General features: G+C 32.9%; 1 long non-coding RNA gene across 1 annotated transcript; it reads left to right on the top strand.

The window, feature by feature from the left end:
* Window positions 1–14,929: 14,929 nt before the first annotated feature.
* On the top strand, window positions 14,930–15,871 carry LOC146912494 (uncharacterized). The gene is made up of 3 exons (XR_015014513.1): window positions 14,930–15,013; window positions 15,378–15,465; window positions 15,682–15,871. It is a non-coding gene; the product is annotated as an uncharacterized LOC146912494 (long non-coding RNA).
* Window positions 15,872–22,011: the final 6,140 nt, after the last annotated feature.

Here is a 22,011-nt window from a genome sequence, read left to right as displayed (position 1 = left end):
CAACAAGGTCCTGTTCATTCTTTCAGCAAGACCATTCTGTTGAGGTGTGTATGCCACGGTTCTATGCCTCTTTATACCTCGTTTCCTGCAAAACTCATTAAACTGCTCTGAAACAAACTCCAGGCCATTGTCAGTTCTCAACACTTTCAGTTTAGTTCCAATTTGATTTTCTATAAGTGTATGCCATTCTTTAAATTTTTCAAAAGCGTCACTTTTATTCTTCAGAATGTATACCCATACCCTTCTAGAATAATCATCAATAATAGACATGAAATATGAACCTCCCCCATGAGTTTTAACTGATGCTGGACCCCAAAGATCCGAATGAACATACTCAAAAGGCCTACTAGATTTATGCACACCCACCCCAAACTTCACCTTTTGTTGTTTGCCTAATGTGCAATTATCACAGAAATCTAGTTTGTTCAATTTTTCATTCCCTAGCAAACCTTGTTTAGCTAGCTCAACTAAACCCCTCTCACTGACATGACCTAACCTCAAATGCCACAGTTTAGTTATGTCCAGAGTGTCTACACTAGCAACCGATGCATGACCTATAACAGTGGAACCATCTAAAATATATAAACCATGTATTTTAGACCCTTTAGCTATAACTAATGCACCATGAGAAATTCTCATCATACCACGTTCAATTCTAGTACAATATCCTAGACCATCAAACATGCTTATAGATATTAAATTTCTCTTAAGTTCAGGAATATACCTCACATCCTTCAAAAGGAAATCACGGTCATCAAACATTTTGAGACGGATAGTACCCATACCTTGAATTTTGCAAGCCTTATTGTTACCAAGGCGAACAACTCCACCTTCTTTCAGCTCCAAAGTTTCAAAGTACTCCTTTCTCGGACAGATGTGATAAGAGCACCCAGAGTCCAAGACCCAGCCCTTTTCAGGTTCCCAACTTGTCACAGTTAGTGCTCCAGCACTCTCATAACCTTCCTCTTCACTTGCAATCTGAACGGATGGATTTCCACTTCCATTGCCCTTTCTCTCCGGACAATCCTTCTTGAAGTGACCATAGTTGTGACAAATAAAACATTTGTACTTTGTTTTATTATCACCACCCTTTGGCCTAGACTTTGATCTGGAATTCTTGCCTTTCCCCTTTCCTCTGTTTTCACTTCTCCCCCTTGAGACATTCAAGCCTTCTCCACTATCATCAACCTTCAACTCTTTGAACTTGGTCAACTCTTTGGTTCTCAAAGCTGCTTGAACTTCCTCCAAAGTGATAGTGCCTTCTTTGCCATAAAGCATAGTATCCTTGAAATTCTCAAAGGACCTAGGTAAAGCACACAGTAGGTGTAAGGCTTTATCCTCATCTTCCAGATTTACATCTATGTTCGCCAAATCATCAATAATCTTATTGAACTACGTCAGTTGCTCCATTATAGGTTTTGACTCCACCATTCGGTAAAAGTAGAGTTGTTGTTTCAGACATTGTCTATGTGCCAAGGACTTGGTCATGTACAATGAATCAAGTTTATTCCACATAGACACAGCAGTAGTCTCCCTTGATACTTCTCTCAACACCTTATCACCAAGACACAGAATGATAGCACTGACCGCTTTATCATTCATCTCCGTCTTCTCAATAGGTGTCAGATGCGCAGGCATCTGTGCTTCTCCCTTCAATGCTTCAACACACTTTTGTTGAATTAGAATTGCCCTCATCTTTACCTTCCACAACCCGAAGTCGTTACTACCGGTAAACTTTTCAATATCCCACTTCGAACCCATGATACCTGGTTATTGATTTGACCTTTGCCCCACGGTGGGCGCCAATTGTTGCGGATTCGTTGTGAAAACCACAGCAATAAAAACTTGATGTGTGGAGCAAATTAATACCAAGCAATCAATCAAGCGGGTGACAAAATAATTCAAACAAAAATAAACAGCAAGAGATAAAGGAAGAAGGAGAAGAACACAAGAATCTGTTTACCCAGTTCGGTCTAATGATGACCTACTCTGGGGGAGAGAGCAGCTCTCCGTTCCACTATAATGATATGAGTTTCTTTACAAAGAGATATTGAAGGTTACAAGAATTAGTCTTCAAACCTAACTCTACCCTCAGTCCCAGCCTCTTCCCGTGACCAAGAGACTCAATCCTAATAGTGCTTTGTTCAAGGTGAATCAAAACAATCCCAACCCTAGTGTTGTTGCCAAGAGAAATTTCTCTACAAACCCTAGTTTGTATGTTGGCTTCTAAACCCTGTTTTTCTACACCACATAATCATCTGATACAAGGTTTATATTTATAGTGGAAAGCATCCCTCAAAAAACCAAACGGAACAGAACCGGCCCATGAAAAAAAGCCGTTTTTTAACTTCTGCAGCGCAACAAATCGGACCCCGATTTATACCATTCGGGCGCCGATTTTTACAGTATCACAGGCCTTCAGAATTAGCTCAAAATCGGGCCCCGATTGCACAGTGTTCGGGCGCCGATTTTGACAGTTCCAGGATGCATCATTTTTGAGTCATTTTCCAACAAAACAAATCTTCAAAAATGATAATAAGTTAAATGGGTGCATCAAAATTTACATGCATCAATTAAAGTAGAGATTGGAGGTAATTAAAGTTAGAGAATAATAATTATGGAGCGGAAATTAAAAACCGAACAGTCATGAGATGTATATGAGACGTGTCAGAGGTGTGTCGACGGCATATCGCAACATGTCGACGACGTATCAGAATTTTTTATTTTATTTTTTAATTAAAAAAATTATGATGTATCGGTGACGTATCGAAGCGCATCGATGTACTCGGCAGACATAAAGACGTATCGGTGCTTCATAAGATAGAATTTTTTTACATAAATGTATCCAAACATTCACTTACCCTCACCCCATTTTAGATGAAAATTGTTTCGCAAAATTAATTCACTCGCAAACACAATTAATTACATTCACCCTCTTATTCTTGGATTATTTTTTATTTATTTCTTTTCAATATTCTTGTTGTTTTTATCTTTGTTGGAACAGTGATTGATTTTCACCTTATTTCCATTTTTCGTATAGAAGAACTGTTTTACCTTTTGTTTTACTATTGTTAACTGCCTGTCCTTTTACCACTTGGGAGTGATGTTATGATGCAGCCAGTCTGCATTGTGGTTGCATTTGTTGTGAACCATTCATTGTTTGCAAAGAAAAGGAAACATGTACAAAGATATAGAAAAAGAGTCGTAGACATATTATGGAAATATCAACTGTAATATTTTGTAGTATTTAGGCACAAGTCATCATTTTTTGGTGATACCTTGGATCCACTTTGTGGTTGGACGAAATGGTACAAGCATATGGTGCTTGTGTGGAGAAAAAAATAAATGGTAAAACTAAAAAGTTACTCAAAAGAAACAATGGTAAAATGGAGTGTATAAAATAAACAATGGTTTGGTAAAGAAAACCCATTATTATTTTGTTTTTCTTTAATTTCATTTATATACTCCTTAGTCCCTATAGTTAATTTGAATAATAGTAGTTAACTAAAGCCAAGGACTAGTCAAGATGGAAATATGAAAATTTACCAAAATAAATACCTTTATATGTTTCCAGCATAGATGTTTACATTTTATTCTATAAGATGGAAAAGGAAATCATACTTGTCATATTCATAAGATCTTTGACTATAACAAATGGTTGCGGCTCTATTATCTTCACTAAATCATACTTGTCATATTCATAACATAAATTATTAAGTTAGGAAATCATACACTAAATTATACAAATGCATTGATTTCCTTTTTCTAACATTGAACAAATTTCACTATTGATTCAAGTAAGACCCAATTTGTAGGTTCACTCTAGATCATTAAAATCTTAGAAACGGACATGTACACATGAGTCATGAACCAAATTCTTCATTACATATGTTGTCCAAATCCCTTACCACTTAAACCAATACACCGTAGCTTCAAAATTTTATTTCTAATTCCATTTTCCTATGTTGAAATTGGCAGTTAGCTTGTGAGCAATAATAGGCACAATCTCCTCAAATATAACAGCGGCTATAGTGTTTATCAGTTTTATTTCTGTTACAAAATAAAAACCACGAGCCTTAATTACTTTTTAAGATGAGGGAAAATTCTATGGTGAAGTCATGAAAATGACTTTTCTGGTGAAGTTAACACTATAGCATCAAAAATGTAGTGAGTAGCACCTCAATGTTTGTACAATGGCATCAAAAGCTCAGTCCTCATAGTATCATCAATTCATCAGATTAACAAGACTACACTTAATCTAATTTTATCCTACCTTGTTTTAAGCGTAACACCCCACAAAGTGTAACCCTTAAGACTATCACATAATATCATCAACTCTATTTGCATGTTAAAGATTCCAACGATAAAATAGTACTTGTAAGTCCAAGATGTTGCAAGCATTACTAGATGAATTACTATTGATCATTAATCAATAATCAACAATTTAAAAATGAATCAAACATTAAGATCAAAATTAACTTTTTTGAAAAAGTCAGTTTTCTGACTGCACCGTAGAAGCTACCATGTAAATAGATATCCTTAGAATAAATCAATTTAAAATGATGTGGCTAAAAGAATTAGACCAAGTCAACTGTTAGTATTAATCATAAATAAAATAATAATAATTTTCTACTAAAAATATTATAAAACTTTTGAAATATAATCAAAATTTACAACAATCCCCCACATATTTCAAAAGTTTAAAAGAAAATAGAAAAAAGACTTCTTGGGTTAACATCTTGTATGTGATGTGTCAAACTAGTGTAGCAAGCTATTTGAACCAGTCCTAGAATGATAATACTTAACACACAATGAAGTTGGTGTAGCAAGCTATGTTAACCAAAATCACTTAATGCATGTTAGCGGTATAACACTCGCATCACACCCCCACATGTCTTGTCGTTGGCGCTATGGTGCGCGAATAGGTTGTGCGTGTGCCTGGACTTTTTCATGAGTGCTCCAGAGATTTCGCCAAGATCTCATACAAGCGGCCCCACTTGACACTCACATAGGTGATTTCATTAAAAGCTTGATAGACTTATCCTCTCAGTAATGCAATATATAGCACATCTCACACACACACACACACACCATAGGAAAGGTTCGTAAACAAAAATTAATTAACTAATTTTTGGTGCTAGCAGAACTAATAAGTGACTTGTTCTTACCCATATGAACCTTATTCATGGGATCTCCAATCACAAAGGTTGGGTTCCCATCACTTATTAATTTCGAGTGGTTTAAGTCTCAATCCCCTCGATGTACACAAATTTATTTCATCCCAAGAAGCTTTGTTTAGTAGCTACTTTATACACAAAATGATGAAGATATTGTCTTTCATCATATAAGATTGGCTAAGACGTATCTAAATCAATCAACCTCATATTTTTATCAAAGTCTATAACAATAAACTTGATCTCTATAATTATATTTATACAGGTTTGTTTGAATGGCTTCAAGCGACAACATCTCATAAAATATTTCTATATTTTGAGTTATTCTCATTGGAATTTGATTTCAATTAACATCGTTGCAATATATTGATGCAATGGTTATATTGTCAAAATGACTTCTTTGATATATGTCATCAGATTTACTTAGATAAATTTTAAGCAACAAACCCCTATATTGAAAAAGTATAACTCCATGTGTGAATTTTATTTAAGTCTACTTGAATTATTTTTCAAGTGACGACACACCCACATTTGAGAAAATAAATCCACACATAAATAAATCAAACATCATTGTATTATTTTAATACAATAGATAATCTATGGTATATTACCAAAATTTTAAGGTGTATCTCAATATATATCTCATGAGTTTATCAAGTATCCCAAAGGTTTGCTTAAATTAATTTTAAGCGACAAAATCTATATTACACTTATTTCACTCATGCATATCAAATATGTATCTCTACGGATTTCTTTATTTTTTTTTCTTCAATAATATAATTAAATGATATTTCACAATAAATTAGCATTCGCAAACCATGGTATTAATATATACACAACACAGATTCTTACGATATGAATAATATATGCCCATTGAAATAAAATATATTTCAAACAATAGTTAATATATCAATTTAGTTTATACTCAATAAAATTAAATTTCAGGTTTAGAAAGCTTCTCTCAATTCTACTCATGTAAATGAATCAATTATTCAATGACAAAATAATCACAATAGTATGCAAGCAACTAATATGAACAAACACCAGCAATAGTATGTAAACGAAAAGTCCACAGAATTGCATGTCAACATTACACACTCATCCCGATTCAAGGGATTGGATTACTTCCATAGGAGTAGTAGCTAGCAAAGATGACATGACCCTCCAATTTAAGAAACCCCCCCAAGCCATACCTTACGTCAGTAATGAGCATCTAATCTCCTTGCTTATGCAAGTATATATTAGGCTTAATTACTCTTTTGGTCCCTTAAGTTATTTGTTGGTTACATTTTGGTCCCATAAGTTATTAACGTTACAATTTGGTCACTTAAGTTACTTTTTGGTTTTGTTTTGGTCCCTTAACTATTACAAGTTTCGTTTTGGTCCCTTAACTTATTTTTTGGTTTCGTTTTGGTCCCTTAACTTATTTTTTTGGTTTCGTTTTGGTCCCTTAACTTATTTTTTGGTTTCGTTTTGGTCCCTTAACTCTAATACATTAATTCTAACGTAAAGGTGATGTAAGATTTTTCCTACATGTCATATAACTATATACACGTGAGTATATATAGGATCGTTTCCACAGGGAGTTACGTTAATCATAAGCATTTTCACAATAGTTCACGTTAAGGGTTTGGATATAATTTGTTTGTTTGTAACACTATATCCATAGATGACACTAAAGTAAAAACGAGAGGGGATCGAACTATTTCGCTTGCGGTATAAGATAACGAGCAAGCATAACAGCAGCAATCTCTCGATCGATTAACAGACTCTAGCTTTATAACCAATATTATTACAATCATTTCTACAATATTCTTCGTGACCAAAGCGACATCGTTATTTCCAAGTTAGCGTTTAAACATTCGTGTCCAAATTCCTTAAACGATAACAAAGTCGATCGGATAACTTAATCGACCGTGTCCAGCCTGATTAAGTATCCGAAAGCATTAAAATCTTGATTAAAAGTAATTATCAAAGGTTTACAAACTTGTCAAGAGTGATATAACATAAGATAGATTGTTATTCTAGTTCTAGATTCAAGAGTTTGTGTCCAAATCATCTTGAATCTCTTTGAAAGCATTAAAAGCAAGAATAACAACAATATTGAATCATTAAGCTAGAACCTTATATATTAAAAGATCAAAAGATTACATAATAGCTTGATTGTTACCTCAATACTACAAAGAAGGTGATAGTTACACATAGACATGTAAACTAATGCAAGGAATGAAGGAAAGATGAAGATTCCATGCCAAGATCCTTGATGTCTCAATGAATCTAGGGTTGAATCTACCCCTTAATCACTTGCTTTGTGTTTCTCTCTATGAAATATCTCTAACCTCTCTCTAGAAATGTATAAAATGTTTCAATGGAATAGTGAATGACCTAAAAGAGAGGTAAGAATGCTATTTAAATGGCCTGTGTTTTTGTACCTACGCCAATAGCGCAAGATACGCTAATAGCGTGGTAAGGCGGCCTATAATCTGGCCAATGGGCTTGTGCCACGTTGGCCATGCCCTGCTTCTACGCTTTAGCTACGCTAAAAGCGTGGTCCTCTGGAGCTTCTACGCTTATAGAGTAACCCACGCTAATAGCGTGTTTCTTCATGACTAGCTACGCTCCAGGTGCGCCAATGGCGTAGCTCTCTGGAGCTTGTACGCTAATAGCTCAGTATACGCTATTAGCGTATTCTTCAGGAGTGATCCAGATCCACGCCCCAGGTGCGCCATTGGCGTACCTCTCTGGACTTGGGCATTTCCTCATCACGCTAATAGCGTAGGACACGCTAATGGCGTATGAAATTGAACTTTGACGTTTCTTGCTCCTTGCTTGTATTTTCCTGCACAAAAAGGGTGGAATAAGGCTCAGAAGCATAAATGACATATTTACACAATAATTGGAGTTTTCCATAGAGAATCTTGCAAAACAAGTCACTAAAATGCCTAAACTCCTATATGAAATATATCACTTTTAAACACTTATCAAAAGGACCAAAGTGGTTGACGGAGGAAGAGTTAAGGGACCAAAACGAAATCAAAAAATAAGTTAAGGGACCAAAACAAAATCAAAAAATAAGTTAAGGGACCAAAACGAAACTTTTAATAGTTAAGGGACCAAAACGAAACCAAAAAGTAACTTAAGGGACCAAATTGTAACGCTAATAACTTATGGGACCAAAATGTAATCAACAAATAACTTAAGGGACCAAATCATTAATTAAGCCTATATATTAAAACGGTTAATTGATGGCATCACAATGCAACAACTGAATCTGATGATGAAATTGGAAAATCACCAGCAATGATATTTCCACATGAAAAGCCACTTCATGAAATTCTTGGTGGAGGAAAAGGAACACCATTAGGGGTTGGAACAGGCCAGGTCGTCCGACAGGGGCCTACGACCTAGCCTATTTAAAGCCTAGCTCGACCCAGCTCGTTTATTAACAAGGTCAGGCTCAAGCTTTTTATAAGGCCTATTTAATTAAACAAGTCAGACTAATGCTTGCAAAAAAGCCTATTAAATCTATCAGGCCGACCTATTATGCTTTTCATATATAACATATCTTCCATTATTGATATTTTTGAAGTTTTTTTTTTCTTCCATAAACACAAACATTCATATGATTGGTTATTTAGTAGCTGATATATTGGTGTGATTAGACCTTCTTAAGAATTCATTATTTAGTAGCAAACATATTTGTGGGCTTTAGGCCTTAATAAGTTTTGACCTATTTAAGAGTATGCCTTTTAAATAGGCTTTCAGGCTTCATCAGACCTTTAAAAAGGCCAGGTCAGGCCTCGAAAATGAGCCTATGACGGGTAATAGGTCAGACTCAGGCCTATAATTTTTGAAGTAGGCCAGGCTTAGGCCTTTCAAAGTCCGGCCCGGCCTAGCCCATTTCCACCCCTAAACACCATCTTTGTCACTTTCTCTTACATTTTATGTATTATTTGATTTGGACATATTGTAACAAAATAGTCCCCACAAACAAAAATTGCATGAAGGAAAATGAAAGTTAACAACATGAACGTGATACATATTTGACAATAAAAATTACAAAGCCATATACACAAAAATAAAATCACTCCTTATTTTCACACCTCTATTGTGTTGGAAAAATTAGAGATAGAATTATTATAATATAATAAACAACAAGAAATATTAGAATCAAATTAATAGAACTCTATATACAATAGAATAGAACAGAGGCGTGACAAATTGCACTGGATTTAAGAGTATTTTGTCACTACAGATTGATTATCTGATGCGGTTGGTTTTCATAGCTAATACTCTCCAGGATACAACAGTCACTTCTTGCAAGCAACTAATATGAACAAACACCAATTAAATGTAATAAACTACAGATTGATTATCTGATGCGGTTGGTTTTCATAGCTAATACTCTTCAAGACAAAATTAATGATTCTATGTCAATTTTTATTTTTTTTTGGTGGCCAATTCTATGTCAAATTTAAATCCTTAAGATAAGCGTCACAACAAGTAAAGCATGATCTGTAACAGAAGAAAAAAAAAACAATTAAAGCATGATCTCTAACAAAAACATTACCATAATGGGAATAGAAATAGGAAACGTTTAGGACACTTAATAAAAAGAAAAGTTAATAAACATACCGGTTTTTCGACCATACTTTTAAAATAATACAATACTAGCATGGACACCCGTGCCAAGCACGGGCTAGAATGTCGTTATATTAGATGGAGGGAATATTGTGATGTATCAGGTGTTACTTAAAATTTTAGATGGAGTTTTGGTTGTATCATTATCACTTGTGTGGTTTCTCTTTATCCAAATTGTCGATCTACATCAACGTAGGCTCCCACAGAAAGCCCAACGGTGGTATCACATCCGAGTTCGACGTTGTGGGGGATCGAGAGTTGTTCTTGGTGGTGGACTACAGACACAAAGATCCTAACACTTAATGGAGAGATGTTAATGTCTCAAGTGTGAGTTAAAATTCTATATTGTATGCAAGAGTAGATGTGAGAAACATATAAGTGAAATGACTCATATACATAATGCCTTAAGACTTTGAAAGAAGATAGGATGTGAATCTCACTTCTGTGATTGATCTTAGCTTAATGTGATAATACAATCCATTGTAGGATCCTAGCCTAATGTGATGATTTGTTTCGTTATTTTTTGAGTGTCATTTGTTTAATTTTTCATCTTAAATTTTAGTTTTTGAATGTGATTAGCTTTCATGCACAAAAAAAATAACCTTTGTCATTTCAAATTCCTTCACTTATGGTATTTCATGGGATCTTGCAATGGAAAAATGTATATGTATGATGAGTTGACAAAATACATATTCGTTAGACATTTTAAATAGATGTACATATTTTCAATAAATCTAATATTTTGGTAGCATAATTGCCCAGTAATATTCAACTTCTTCAACCAATCCATAAAATCACCAGCAATTCATTATGTTTCCTATGCTCTCACGAATAAAACGCACACTCCTTATTTTTTTTCTCTTTTCATTTCTATCAAGTTCAAATTCATTTTTAATCTTCTTTTCTTTTATAATTTACTTTATCTCTTCTCATGAAAGAAAGAAACAAACACCCCTCTATGAAACTGCCGTCAACCCACTTTTTTTTACCATGTCGTGTCTCTGACCTTATGTGATATCTCACCAGATCACATACATAATAGTCTCACACTTAAGGGAGAGATGTTTATGTTTCATATGTGAGTTAAACTTGTGTGCAATAATATACATTGAGTAACATATAAGCAAGAAGAACAATATACCTAATGTCTTAAGATTTTACGCAAAGATGTGATGTCAATCTCACTCGTGGAGTTTCTCATAGTCAAATGTGATGGTCCAACCCATTGTAGACTCCCTCAGAACTCTAAACATTATAGTGAGTTAAACTTGTGTGCAATAATATACATTGAGTAACGTATAAGCGAGAAGAACAATATACCTAATGTCTTAAGATTTTACGCAAAGATGTGCTGTCAATATCACTTGTGGAGTTTCTCATAGTCAAATGTGATGGTCCAACCCATTGTAGACTCCCTCAGAACTCTAAACATTAATTTTTTTTTTTTTTTAGTTTTTGAATTTCATTTGTTTAACTTTTTATATCAAGTATAAGTTTTTGGATGTCATTTGCTTTCATACAATTTTTTTATCCAATCAATATTATATCAAATACCTCCATATTTGGTCTTTGGGTGAACGAACATGCGAATGGAAAAATACAAATATGTTATGCTGAATTGAAAAAGTACATGATTATTAACCATTTTATAAAGATGTGGCGTTTTTTTAACCGAGTCTATTTTTTGGTGAAATATTTACTCTTAAATTTCCAACACTTTTTAACTGACCCATAAAATTGTCAGTAACTCGCTATATTTCCGATACTTCCATGGACAAAACACACACTATTTTTTTCCCTTATCATTTCTTTCATGTTCAAATTTCTTTTCATATTCTAATTTAATTTTATTGTTGCTAAATTTATTTCTCTCGTTTCATGAAAGATGGGAACACAAACTTCCCTCCGCAAAAACACCATTAATCCATTTTTTTTAACCATGTTGTGCCTTTGCCTAACCTTATTTGACTATCAACAAATTACAAACGCATTGAGTCTCACACTTTAGAGATATATGTTCATGTGTAAATTGTGACTTAAAGTTCCACATTATTGGATGCCAAAGTAGACGTTGAGAAACATATAAGTAAGATGACCAATACACCTAATGCTTTAAGGTTTTGGATAATGATGTGATGTCAATCACAATTGTGTGGTTTCACTTAGCCTAATGTGATAGTCCAACCTACTGTAGACACCCTTAGAACTCTCAACATTACGATAAACGGTTTCGTTAGTTTTGGGATGCCAATTATTTAATTTTTATATCAAATTTATGTTTTTGGGTGTTGTTCACTTTAATGCAGTATATTTTAATCAATCTCTAAGATATTAAATTCCTTATCCTTTGATCTTTGGTGGAATTTAACCATAGATAAACACTTAAGTGTTATGCTGAGTTAACAAAATATGTGCTTAGTAAACTCTTTATATGTTGTTGCGTTTTTTTACCTGAATCTAACTTTTTGGTAAATTAGTTTTTTTAACGCAATCTAACTTTTTGGTAAATTAATTACACAAAAATCTTCAACTCCTTCAACAATTTCATAAAATCACTTGCAACTTACTTCGTTCTTTATAACCTCATGGACAAAATACACAATTCTTATTTTTTTTAACCGGTATCAGTTCTCTCAACCTCAAATTTATTTTTCATCTTCTAATTTCTTTGATCTCTTCTCATGAAATAAAGGAACAAAAACACACTTTTAGTAAATTACCATTAATCTACCTTTTTGATCATGTTGTACATCGGTTGACCTTATTTGGCTATGTCACGTAATTACGGACACAGAGAATGTCACACTTGAGGGAGATATGTTATCGTATAAAATAAGAGTTAAAGTTCTACAATGAAAGGAATAGTAGATATTGAATAAGATATAAGTGAGATGACTCACAAACGTGTGCCTAAATAATTTGGGAGAAATTGTGGTGTCGATATCATTTGTCTAGTTTCTTTTAGCCTAATGCAAAAATACAACCCAATGTAGGTTACACTTGCAGTCCTGAAATTATGAAGATATGTTTTGTTAGCTTTTGAATGTCATTTGTTTAATTTTTTTATGTTAAATATTATATTTTGGAAGTCGTTCGCTTTCATGCAATTTTTATTTGTCAAGACGATAACTTTTTTTTATTTAACCTCTATTATTTTAAGTTCCTTCACTTTTAGTCTTTAGTGGGATATGACAAAGGAAAAACGTTTATGTGTTATGCTGAGTTGAAAAATACATGTTTATTGTACATTTTAAATTGATGTGACATTTTTAATGAGTCTAATATTTTTGGTAGAATAATTACTCAGTAATATCCAACTCCTTCAACAAACTCATAAAACTACCCACAACTCACTCGTTTTCATTGTCATTTCTTTCTAATTCGAATAATTTTTCTAATTTAATTTGTCTCTTCTCATAAAATAAATGAAAAAAAAAACACATCTCTATGAAACCACCACCAAGCCACCTTTTTTACCATGTTGTGCCTCTGGCCTTATTTGACTATTTCATCATATCATAGACATAGAGAGTCTCACGTTTAAGGGAGAAATGCTAATTTGTCATGTGTGAGTAAAAATTCTATATTGCCAGCAAGATTTGATATTTATGAACATATAAATGAGATGAGTAATATACATATTGTCTTAAGGTTTTGGATGAAGATGTGAGGTTTCTCATTTTGAAACACAATACCTTGGTATATGTTCCTCATCAATATTATTGGACATCCAACTTTAAATCTTAATTTGTGGTTTGAAATATGCAACTGTTAATATCATTCAAGAACTCAATTGAATACCATTTGCTTTGTAGCTTTTTATTTTGGTCAGATTGACAAACCAAATCAAAGCTAATATTTTCCTTCTCGTTTTCTGGAAACAACGATAGAATAATATTGTTAAAGTGCTCAAATGGGTCCAAAGTTTGAGCAAGTATCCCTCGCTCTTGATTTTTTTGGAGATCTATATATTTTCCAAATTATTTGGATAAACAAAGTCAATAAGGGAACACAATGAATAAGTTTGATCTAACCCACTTGTTTTGGCCTGGGACTACTTTTAAGGTCTCGTGTTTGATTCTCTCTGCTGCCTTCATATCAATTTTAAGGTCTCGTATTTTCTTTTCAAATCCATGTATCAATGCTTCATTGATTTTCAATGGAATATTGAAGGATGAACCGGTTGTACGAACACCTGGAATTAACATGTAAGCTATGACCCTAGGAAAAAATGGTCAAATTGATAATAGATTAGAGCCTCGTAAGTATGTGGATAGCAGTTCAATTTCTGCCTCATGTGTATGGAAAATATTCGGCTGAGATGAGAGAACTCGTCTTATGTATCCCACAGGTTTTCCAACTACGATTAGTCACTGCTAAGCAGTGATGTAAGCTTTATACCAATTTCATGATAACTCGAAAAAATATCAAATATAAAATTAGTTACCAAACTTAATTGATACATTTAATTAGTATATCTAATAAACATTAAAAATCAATATTTATTATTATTAATAATAATATAATAATAATAACAATAATATTTAAAAATTGATAATTTCAGCAAGCATTTATTTTGTGTTATTTTCGACCAAAAATTTTCATCAATAAGTTAATCGATTGTTAGAGCATCCACAATGGACCTCTCCTTTTGGTTGCTTAAATGAGTCTCTATGTACATGTCACTTGCTCTTATAATTAATACTTAATAAGATTTAATCTTTCAAACTCTAGGAGTATATATGTTACCAAAATAACTCAAGGACTTTCTCTTAGTTCGTTCCTTTTATTTTTCTTTTGGTTTTCTTTACTTTTTATTTTCTTGTTATTTTCTTTACTTTTTTTTATCCCACCGGTTTCTTTACTTTGTATATATTCCTATCTTTTTTAGCAAATCAAATGAATCCTAATACATTTTTGAGAACGGGGAACTTTTGATGGCTTTAGAGGCATTTGCTTGAATATATTAATAATCTATCTCATATATGAAGATCTACTTCAACTTATATTTAAATTTATCATATATTCTGGTTCAGGCACTGCTTGAGGCCATCGGGTCCAGTGGATCATCTGGACAGGAAGCAGTTACAAATGCAGAAATAAGTGCGGCTATTGGATAGCAAGAGCCGGTGCTCAGGATTCGTCGGCAATTCCATCAATATGCCAAGTTTCAGCTGCACTTGAGTATACTGCTGGTGGTGAGTATACTATTATTGTTCATGTGCTGAAAGTCTCTTTCCTGGTGCACAATCCAGTGCTACCATAGATGTTTGATATGGAGGGGATGGAAGTTCTTGTTCTTGGATGAAATAGATTTTTCTGAAACTTGTCTAATGCCTAACAAAACTATTGAATCTGTTAGTTTTGATACATTTTAAAATGAAATTCCGTTATAAAATATTTTCGATTCATTCCTTACTCAATATTTGTCCTCTACATTACTATTGAATATTAATTTCGTCAACTTACAAACGTAGTTTCAAAGGTATTTACTATTGGTGGTATGCATATATGTGGGCTCAAATCTATTCTAATGTAGTAAATGATTTTCTTAATGCACAGGCTTGGAGGGTTCAGATGCTGGTCTAGCATCCATACTGGAGTCCCTGGAGTTTTGCTTGAACTCAAGACTGGTGTTTTGAATGAAAGGGTAATGATTTATTTGTTTCACATTGAATGCAATTAATTGATCTTGTGAGCTTCTCTGTAAGAAATAGCTAAAATTCCATAGTGGTTATTTTTGACAGATATATCAGAAAGTAATTATAAGTTTAATTGCGCGATAAGTTAGAATCATGACTTGCGTGACATTATTACTTATTTTTGTTAATTGATGTGACTTATATAATCTTTGACTTATTTTTAGGCGGAAGACTTAGAATCACCAAACAGAGCATAGCATTCTTTGGAGTCTATTCATCTCTAGTTGATCAAAACAACTTCCTCGCCAAATATCATCTACATAATTGATTAAATTTTTATGTTAGGAATTCAAGAAACCTTATTGTATCACTTGTTTGTATTTTATATGAATGTAAAATTCATATTTTAGTTTATGAATTTGTTCATATTTTTTATTATGAATTATTTTAGTTTATATATTTTTTATTAGTAAATAGTTCTATTAAAAATTCAGGAAAAAACTGATTTTTTTTTTTAAATTAACTCAACATCTGCGACCCTTGCAAACTGTCGCAATGTTTTTTTTATAAATAAATTTTATGCATCTGCGACCCTTCACCAACTGTCGCAAGTCCCTTGAAATCCATTTGAATCTCCTCATTTGTGACCCTTAGCAACTGTCGCAGTGCCTTTTGCGGCAGTTGGTGCGGCTGTTCTATGAAGGGTCGCAAAAGACACTTGCGACCCCAACATCCGTGACTGTTGGGGAAGGGTCGCAATTGTACATCTGCGACCCTTCTAACAGTCGCAATCTGCCATTTTAAAGGTCGCAAAATGCAGTTTTTCTTGTAGTGAAGCATTTATTTTGTGTTATTTTCGACCAAAAATTTTCATCAATAAGTTAATCGATTGTTAGAGCATCCACAATGGACCTCTCCTTTTGGTTGCTTAAATGAGTCTCTATGTACATGTCACTTGCTCTTATAATTAATACTTAATAAGATTTAATCTTTCAAACTCTAGGAGTATATATGTTACCAAAATAACTCAAGGACTTTCTCTTAGTTCGTTCCTTTTATTTTTCTTTTGGTTTTCTTTACTTTTTATTTTCTTGTTATTTACTTTTTTCTTGGTTTGGTGTTTGCCCCTCAGCTTTTTGCTTAGCTTTATTGAGAAGGTTTTAGTCTATCCCCCAACTCCTTTTGTTCTTGTTTCCTTTTATTTAAGCATTTATAAAGTGATGCAGCTGGTTCATAATTGAACCCCATTTAACTAAAAAAATAAAAAAAATCTCAAACTCAACACTTCAAAAAATATTAAATGGGTCTTGGTAATAAATAATTGTTGTGCATTTTATATTAAATGTGTAGTTTTTTAATAAATAATAGTTTTTTTTCAATAAGAAGTTATTACTTTCAGTTGCTTTAACATGTGCAATATTGCATCTAAAAATCCATAGGTCTAGCCACTGTATATGTTCTAGTGGAGGTTCGGTTTAAAATTAACATAAAAAAAAATACACATTTGTTGGCTCGTGCCCCTTTTAAAATAGATATATTTTGATTAATGTGTATATACACTCTTTACAACTTTGTTTGTATGAGAGGTAGTACAATACTTATATTATTGAGTAAACGTGTTTTATTCAAAATATTGATTGTTATAATGATTTTTTTAAATTACCATTTACATGCTCTTCAAAGTCAAATGAGGTTTGAGTTTTATCATTTTTTAAAAGTGAAAACGAACCAAACTGAATCGACGGTGTACGGATTGGTTCGACCAAAACTGCATTTAAATAAAAGAGGAATTCCCTCAAAAAAAATAAAAGAGGAATTTTTTTTTCTTCAAATGTTTGTATTTATTTAATACTGAAATTAAAATATATGAAATTCCGTGAGAACACATAATTCAGAAATAAAGTTGCAATAAAAATTTAGATTTTTTTTTTAGCAAAATTCAGAAATAATCATAGTAATAAAATTCAGAAAAACTTTTGCAACTTAAGAATCTAGAATATGTCAAAAAAGAAACTTAAGAATCCAGAAGAGAAGCTGCAACAAAGAAAAATGAAACCCTAATTCAGAATTCTTATAATGTAACACTAATCCAAACAACACAAAGAAGAAAAATAAACAAAAGCCTTAAAAAGACTAAAATACACACTTATTACATATGATTCGTGGTATAAAATGAGTAAATGACAAATTACCAAAAAAAACTAAAGTTTGGCCCTGACAGTTAATATAGGATGCGCGACCTTGAACTGAATATATAGATAGAAAACTACTTTGTTCTCAATATAATAAAGGTCTCTGCAAAATAATGAACACATTGTAAACAAAACCGATAAAATAAATTTCAATAATGTTGAGTTTCCTCCCAATTAGAAGAAACACAACCAAACTGGAAGGAATTAAAGTCGATTAAACTGAGATATACTTTAGTTATAAATCCGATAAGTTCTTTGTAAATTTGAGGAACATTGAGTAGCAATATGGTCATCCGCAAACAAATATATGGGAAAATAAATATGTTACATTAATAGCAAAAGAAATTTAATGAATAAGATCATATCGTTATGTGATGAAAATAATGTCTCAAATGAAGCATTTTCAAAAATGATATATGGTAGACAATTATTTGGAACAAAATATAAATCATGAGAGAATATTCAAGATCCCTTTCGTTTATGCCTTTCTTCAGCTTCAAAATCAATTTCTCAACAAATTATTTGATAACTAACATTCTCCCTCTTATTTTCTCCTGTACAGCTAAAAATCTAACTATTAGCAATAAAATCCTAAACCATGGTCACAAACCATGATGAAGGGGAACGGTCTGATGCAATCAACAATAAAATTTGATGAAATTGTAGGAACTAAAGGTATTCTTGATCTTCTTACCGTTCTCAAAACCATTTTTGAAAAATAGTAATAGTGATGAGAATAGGATGGAAGATAAAGATCTGAGCTATTTTATTTCCTTTTTGTGACAAAAAGAATCATTACCTTTCACTATTTTATTTTGGTTTTAATTTGATTTTAATAGGTGAGAAACAATTCAACGATAGTCTTGAATTAGACCAATTGTCAACATTCTTTTTTAGGACTGTTATAAGTGTTGAATAATTTGAATTTAATTTCATTAATTGGCAGTTGATAGTTTCTTGTTTGATTTTTTTATGGGCAATTTCTTGTTTGATTTGATATCAGGCAATTAAATTTCTAAATATCATTTTAATCATAATAATAAATCGAATGATTTCTTAAAATAGAGGCAGTATATTGAAGTATGTGTTGAGACTGAAATACCAGGTGCTAAGCATATACCATGTAATGGAAATTTGAATTTTTCTAGCATTAATTAGCCTGACATTAATTAGAATGAGACTATAACATGCCACATGTACTTTTGAATGAAAATGGTTTCACTTGTTTATACTGTAGATGTAGATGTAGATTGTAGATGTAGATAAGGATACGGATAGAGATATTGATAGTTTAGCCGAGATTGTTGTCTTTTTTTTTAATATAATTTTAAAATAAATAAAAAAATATGGGTATGAAATAAAGGCAAATAAATATTATCGATGTTGATGAGTGACTCAAACAACCATAAGTACGTGTTTTATCATGCAATTTGTAAAGAAATTAACAAAGAAGTTTGAGTATGTGTTGATGACAGAAATAAATAAATATGGGGAGATAAAAATGGAATGCTTGATTAGGTGATAAAGAGTATTTGATGCATGTGAATTAATTTATCAAATGAAATGAATGGATGAGATTTGATGTTAAAATAATTTATGTGAAATAATATATATCAACGCCATGTTTAGTGAAAATGAGTGATTGACAATAGAAACGAAAAAACTTAATAAATTAAATCAGTTCTTTTGAATAGGAGCAAATGAAAATAATAAAGAAAATAGTGAGGTTTAGATAAAATTCATTCCAAAAAAAATAACTAAAATAAATTTTTTACATTTTCGCAGGGGTCGGTCTTGTTCTACAACATACATGAATAGTTTGCACCACAAAAATGTAAGATAAAAATATAATATCTTGAGAACTATCAACTAATATGTTACCCAAAAATACTTGAGAATTCTCTGTTTTTTTTAAGGAAGAATTCTCTTTTATATGCACAACTTCAACGTTGGAAGAACAAAACATTGACATGTCTTTCACATATCTCTCATTATTAATAGTGGCAAAAAAAATAGTTTTGGAATGAAGAAATCTGATTCAAAACATCTTTCAATTACGTCGCTTCAAATTAATAGAAAAATAATGAAATTCATTAAAACGTGAAGCAAACTTTTTCAAAAGGTGTAAATATATATGGGCATGAAAACCCTAAAATTAACAGAGCCGACAGCTAAACCTATAAAAGGGAATCAAAATTCGGAAGGAAAAAAAAAGGTGCCTAAATCAATTTGATAATAATGAAATCAATAAAATTGAGTTGGTCAGGAGGTAGAAATATTTGCATTTCAAATAAATGATATTATAAACAATTTGTACGAAAGGAAGATGCATATACAAATGATGAAAGACAAATTGACTATATATAGAAAAAAAACTCAAGACTGGCTAACTTAATATGATGATGTGTTGATTACAATTTGATTGGATGATAATTAAGAATTATGTACCAACATGTAATTGGTACATATCTTGTCATAAGCCGTTAGAACTCGAGGGTATCATAGTTGAACAAAATACATGGATATATACAACATGTAGTGGAGTAATATCATAAATTGAATCAATTTTTGAAATTAGAGTGATGAAAAAAATATGTTAAGAAGAAAAGTGTTTCAATAAAATAAAAGAGAGATTTTGAGAATAATTTTAAAATTTTAGTATGAATTCTAAATAATGTGAAGATGTTTGAGACGGACAAACAATATTTATAGGAAAAAAGAAGCAAGTAAGTCACATCAATTATGCCATTAATTTAGTAATGAAATTAGTAACACATTAAATAGCAAAAATAATTTGAATAAAATATTCCATTTATTTTTTTGTCATTATAAGCCTTTTAGTCAACTTGCATAATCATGTTAATTACATAAGTCTTGCACAAATCACATAATATGTACCAATTACACAAAACATTAAATGAACCTTTCAATATAAGGATGCCATGTGTACTATCAAAATAAAATAGTGCAAATATATATAATAGAGATACGAATTAGTGAGAGAAACTCCAACTTCTCTCTAAACTTTCTTTCCCCTTCGTTCATCGAGGAGGGGTGGTTTTATGTCATTTATTGACCTAGAATCACCCCTCTACATCTTTTTTCTCTTTTCTTTCAATCTAAATAAGTGGTTTTCACATAGATCAAGTTTCTTCTTTTGTGTTTTTTTTGTGATTTCGTCGTCTAAGTGCGGCGCTGTGTTGTTCGTCGTCTTGTGCGGCGTTTGATTTCACGTCTTGTCGCGGTGTTCGTTTAGTTCCTATTGAAAGATCGGCATCAGTCAATTACAAATTCAACAAATAATTTGGGCGTCAACGTTGCAGATCCGGAAGCATGTTAATTTCGGTGACTTAGGTTTTATCATATTTTTTGTAGGCATTTTGCCGTTTTATGCTATTAACTTGAGTGCTGTGAGGGGGTGGCTAGAGGGGTTGGTGTGGATTCTTGGGTTTGGATACCGGATAAGGCGGGGATTTTTACCGTTAAATCTTGCTTTTCATTACTCCAAAATCTTTGTCTATCGAATGGGGATTTGAATAGTGAAGAGGAGGTTATTTTCCGGGAGAATTGGAGGGGAAAGGCACCGGGAAAGGTGTTGGCTTTCTCGTGGACCTTGTTGCTTGATAGAATACCGACTAAGGTGAATCTTGATAAGCGTGGGCTTATGGGGACGGATGAGTCAAAGCGGTGTGTTTTTTGTGATGGTCAAAACGAATCCACGATTCACCTTTTCCTCCATTGTGACATAGTATCGAAAGTTTGGAGGGAGGTGATGCGTTGGTTGGATTTTAATTTTATCATGCCACCGAGTTTGTTCATTCACGCTTTGTGTTGGACTAGAGAGGTGCAATCTAAACTTCTTAGAAGAGGGGTGTGGTTGATTTGGCATGCGGTGGTTTGGGTGGTGTGGAAGTCTAGAAATAATCGGATCTTTAATAATATTAGTATTGGGGTGGAAGAGATGGTGGATCAAGTTAAGGTTTTATCTTGGAATTGGAGTTTGGCTAGATTGAAAATAGCGACATGTCTGTTCTACGAATGGTGTTGGAATCCCCGTTACTGTCTTCGTGGCTGACCTGGTGGGATGGTGCATAGGCCTTTTGTCCGAGCTGTGCTTTTTGGTGGCTGTTGCGAGCCTGCTGTTTGGTGTGGCTGTCCTTTTGGCCTGTGTGCTTGTTTTGCTGGCAAGGGTGGAGCTTTTTGTGCGACTGCTGTAGCAGGTTTGTTGGCGTGTGTGTTTTGGTTTCGGTGGAATGTTATTTTGCCAAGGTTTGTGCTGCTAGAGCCTGTGGGTTCGGTCTGTTTCTTTCCTTAGATGGCTGGGCAGGTTTTGGCTCTTGGATGTTGCGGCTGGGGTTTCTT

Source organism: Medicago sativa, chromosome 6 (genome assembly GCF_051527215.1).
Source record: "Medicago sativa cultivar Bolivia chromosome 6, Bolivia_mono, whole genome shotgun sequence".
NCBI classification, from domain to species: domain Eukaryota; kingdom Viridiplantae; phylum Streptophyta; class Magnoliopsida; order Fabales; family Fabaceae; genus Medicago; species Medicago sativa.
The sequence above is the reverse complement of the archived record's forward strand: the minus strand, read 5'-3'. Positions and strand labels throughout refer to the sequence as shown.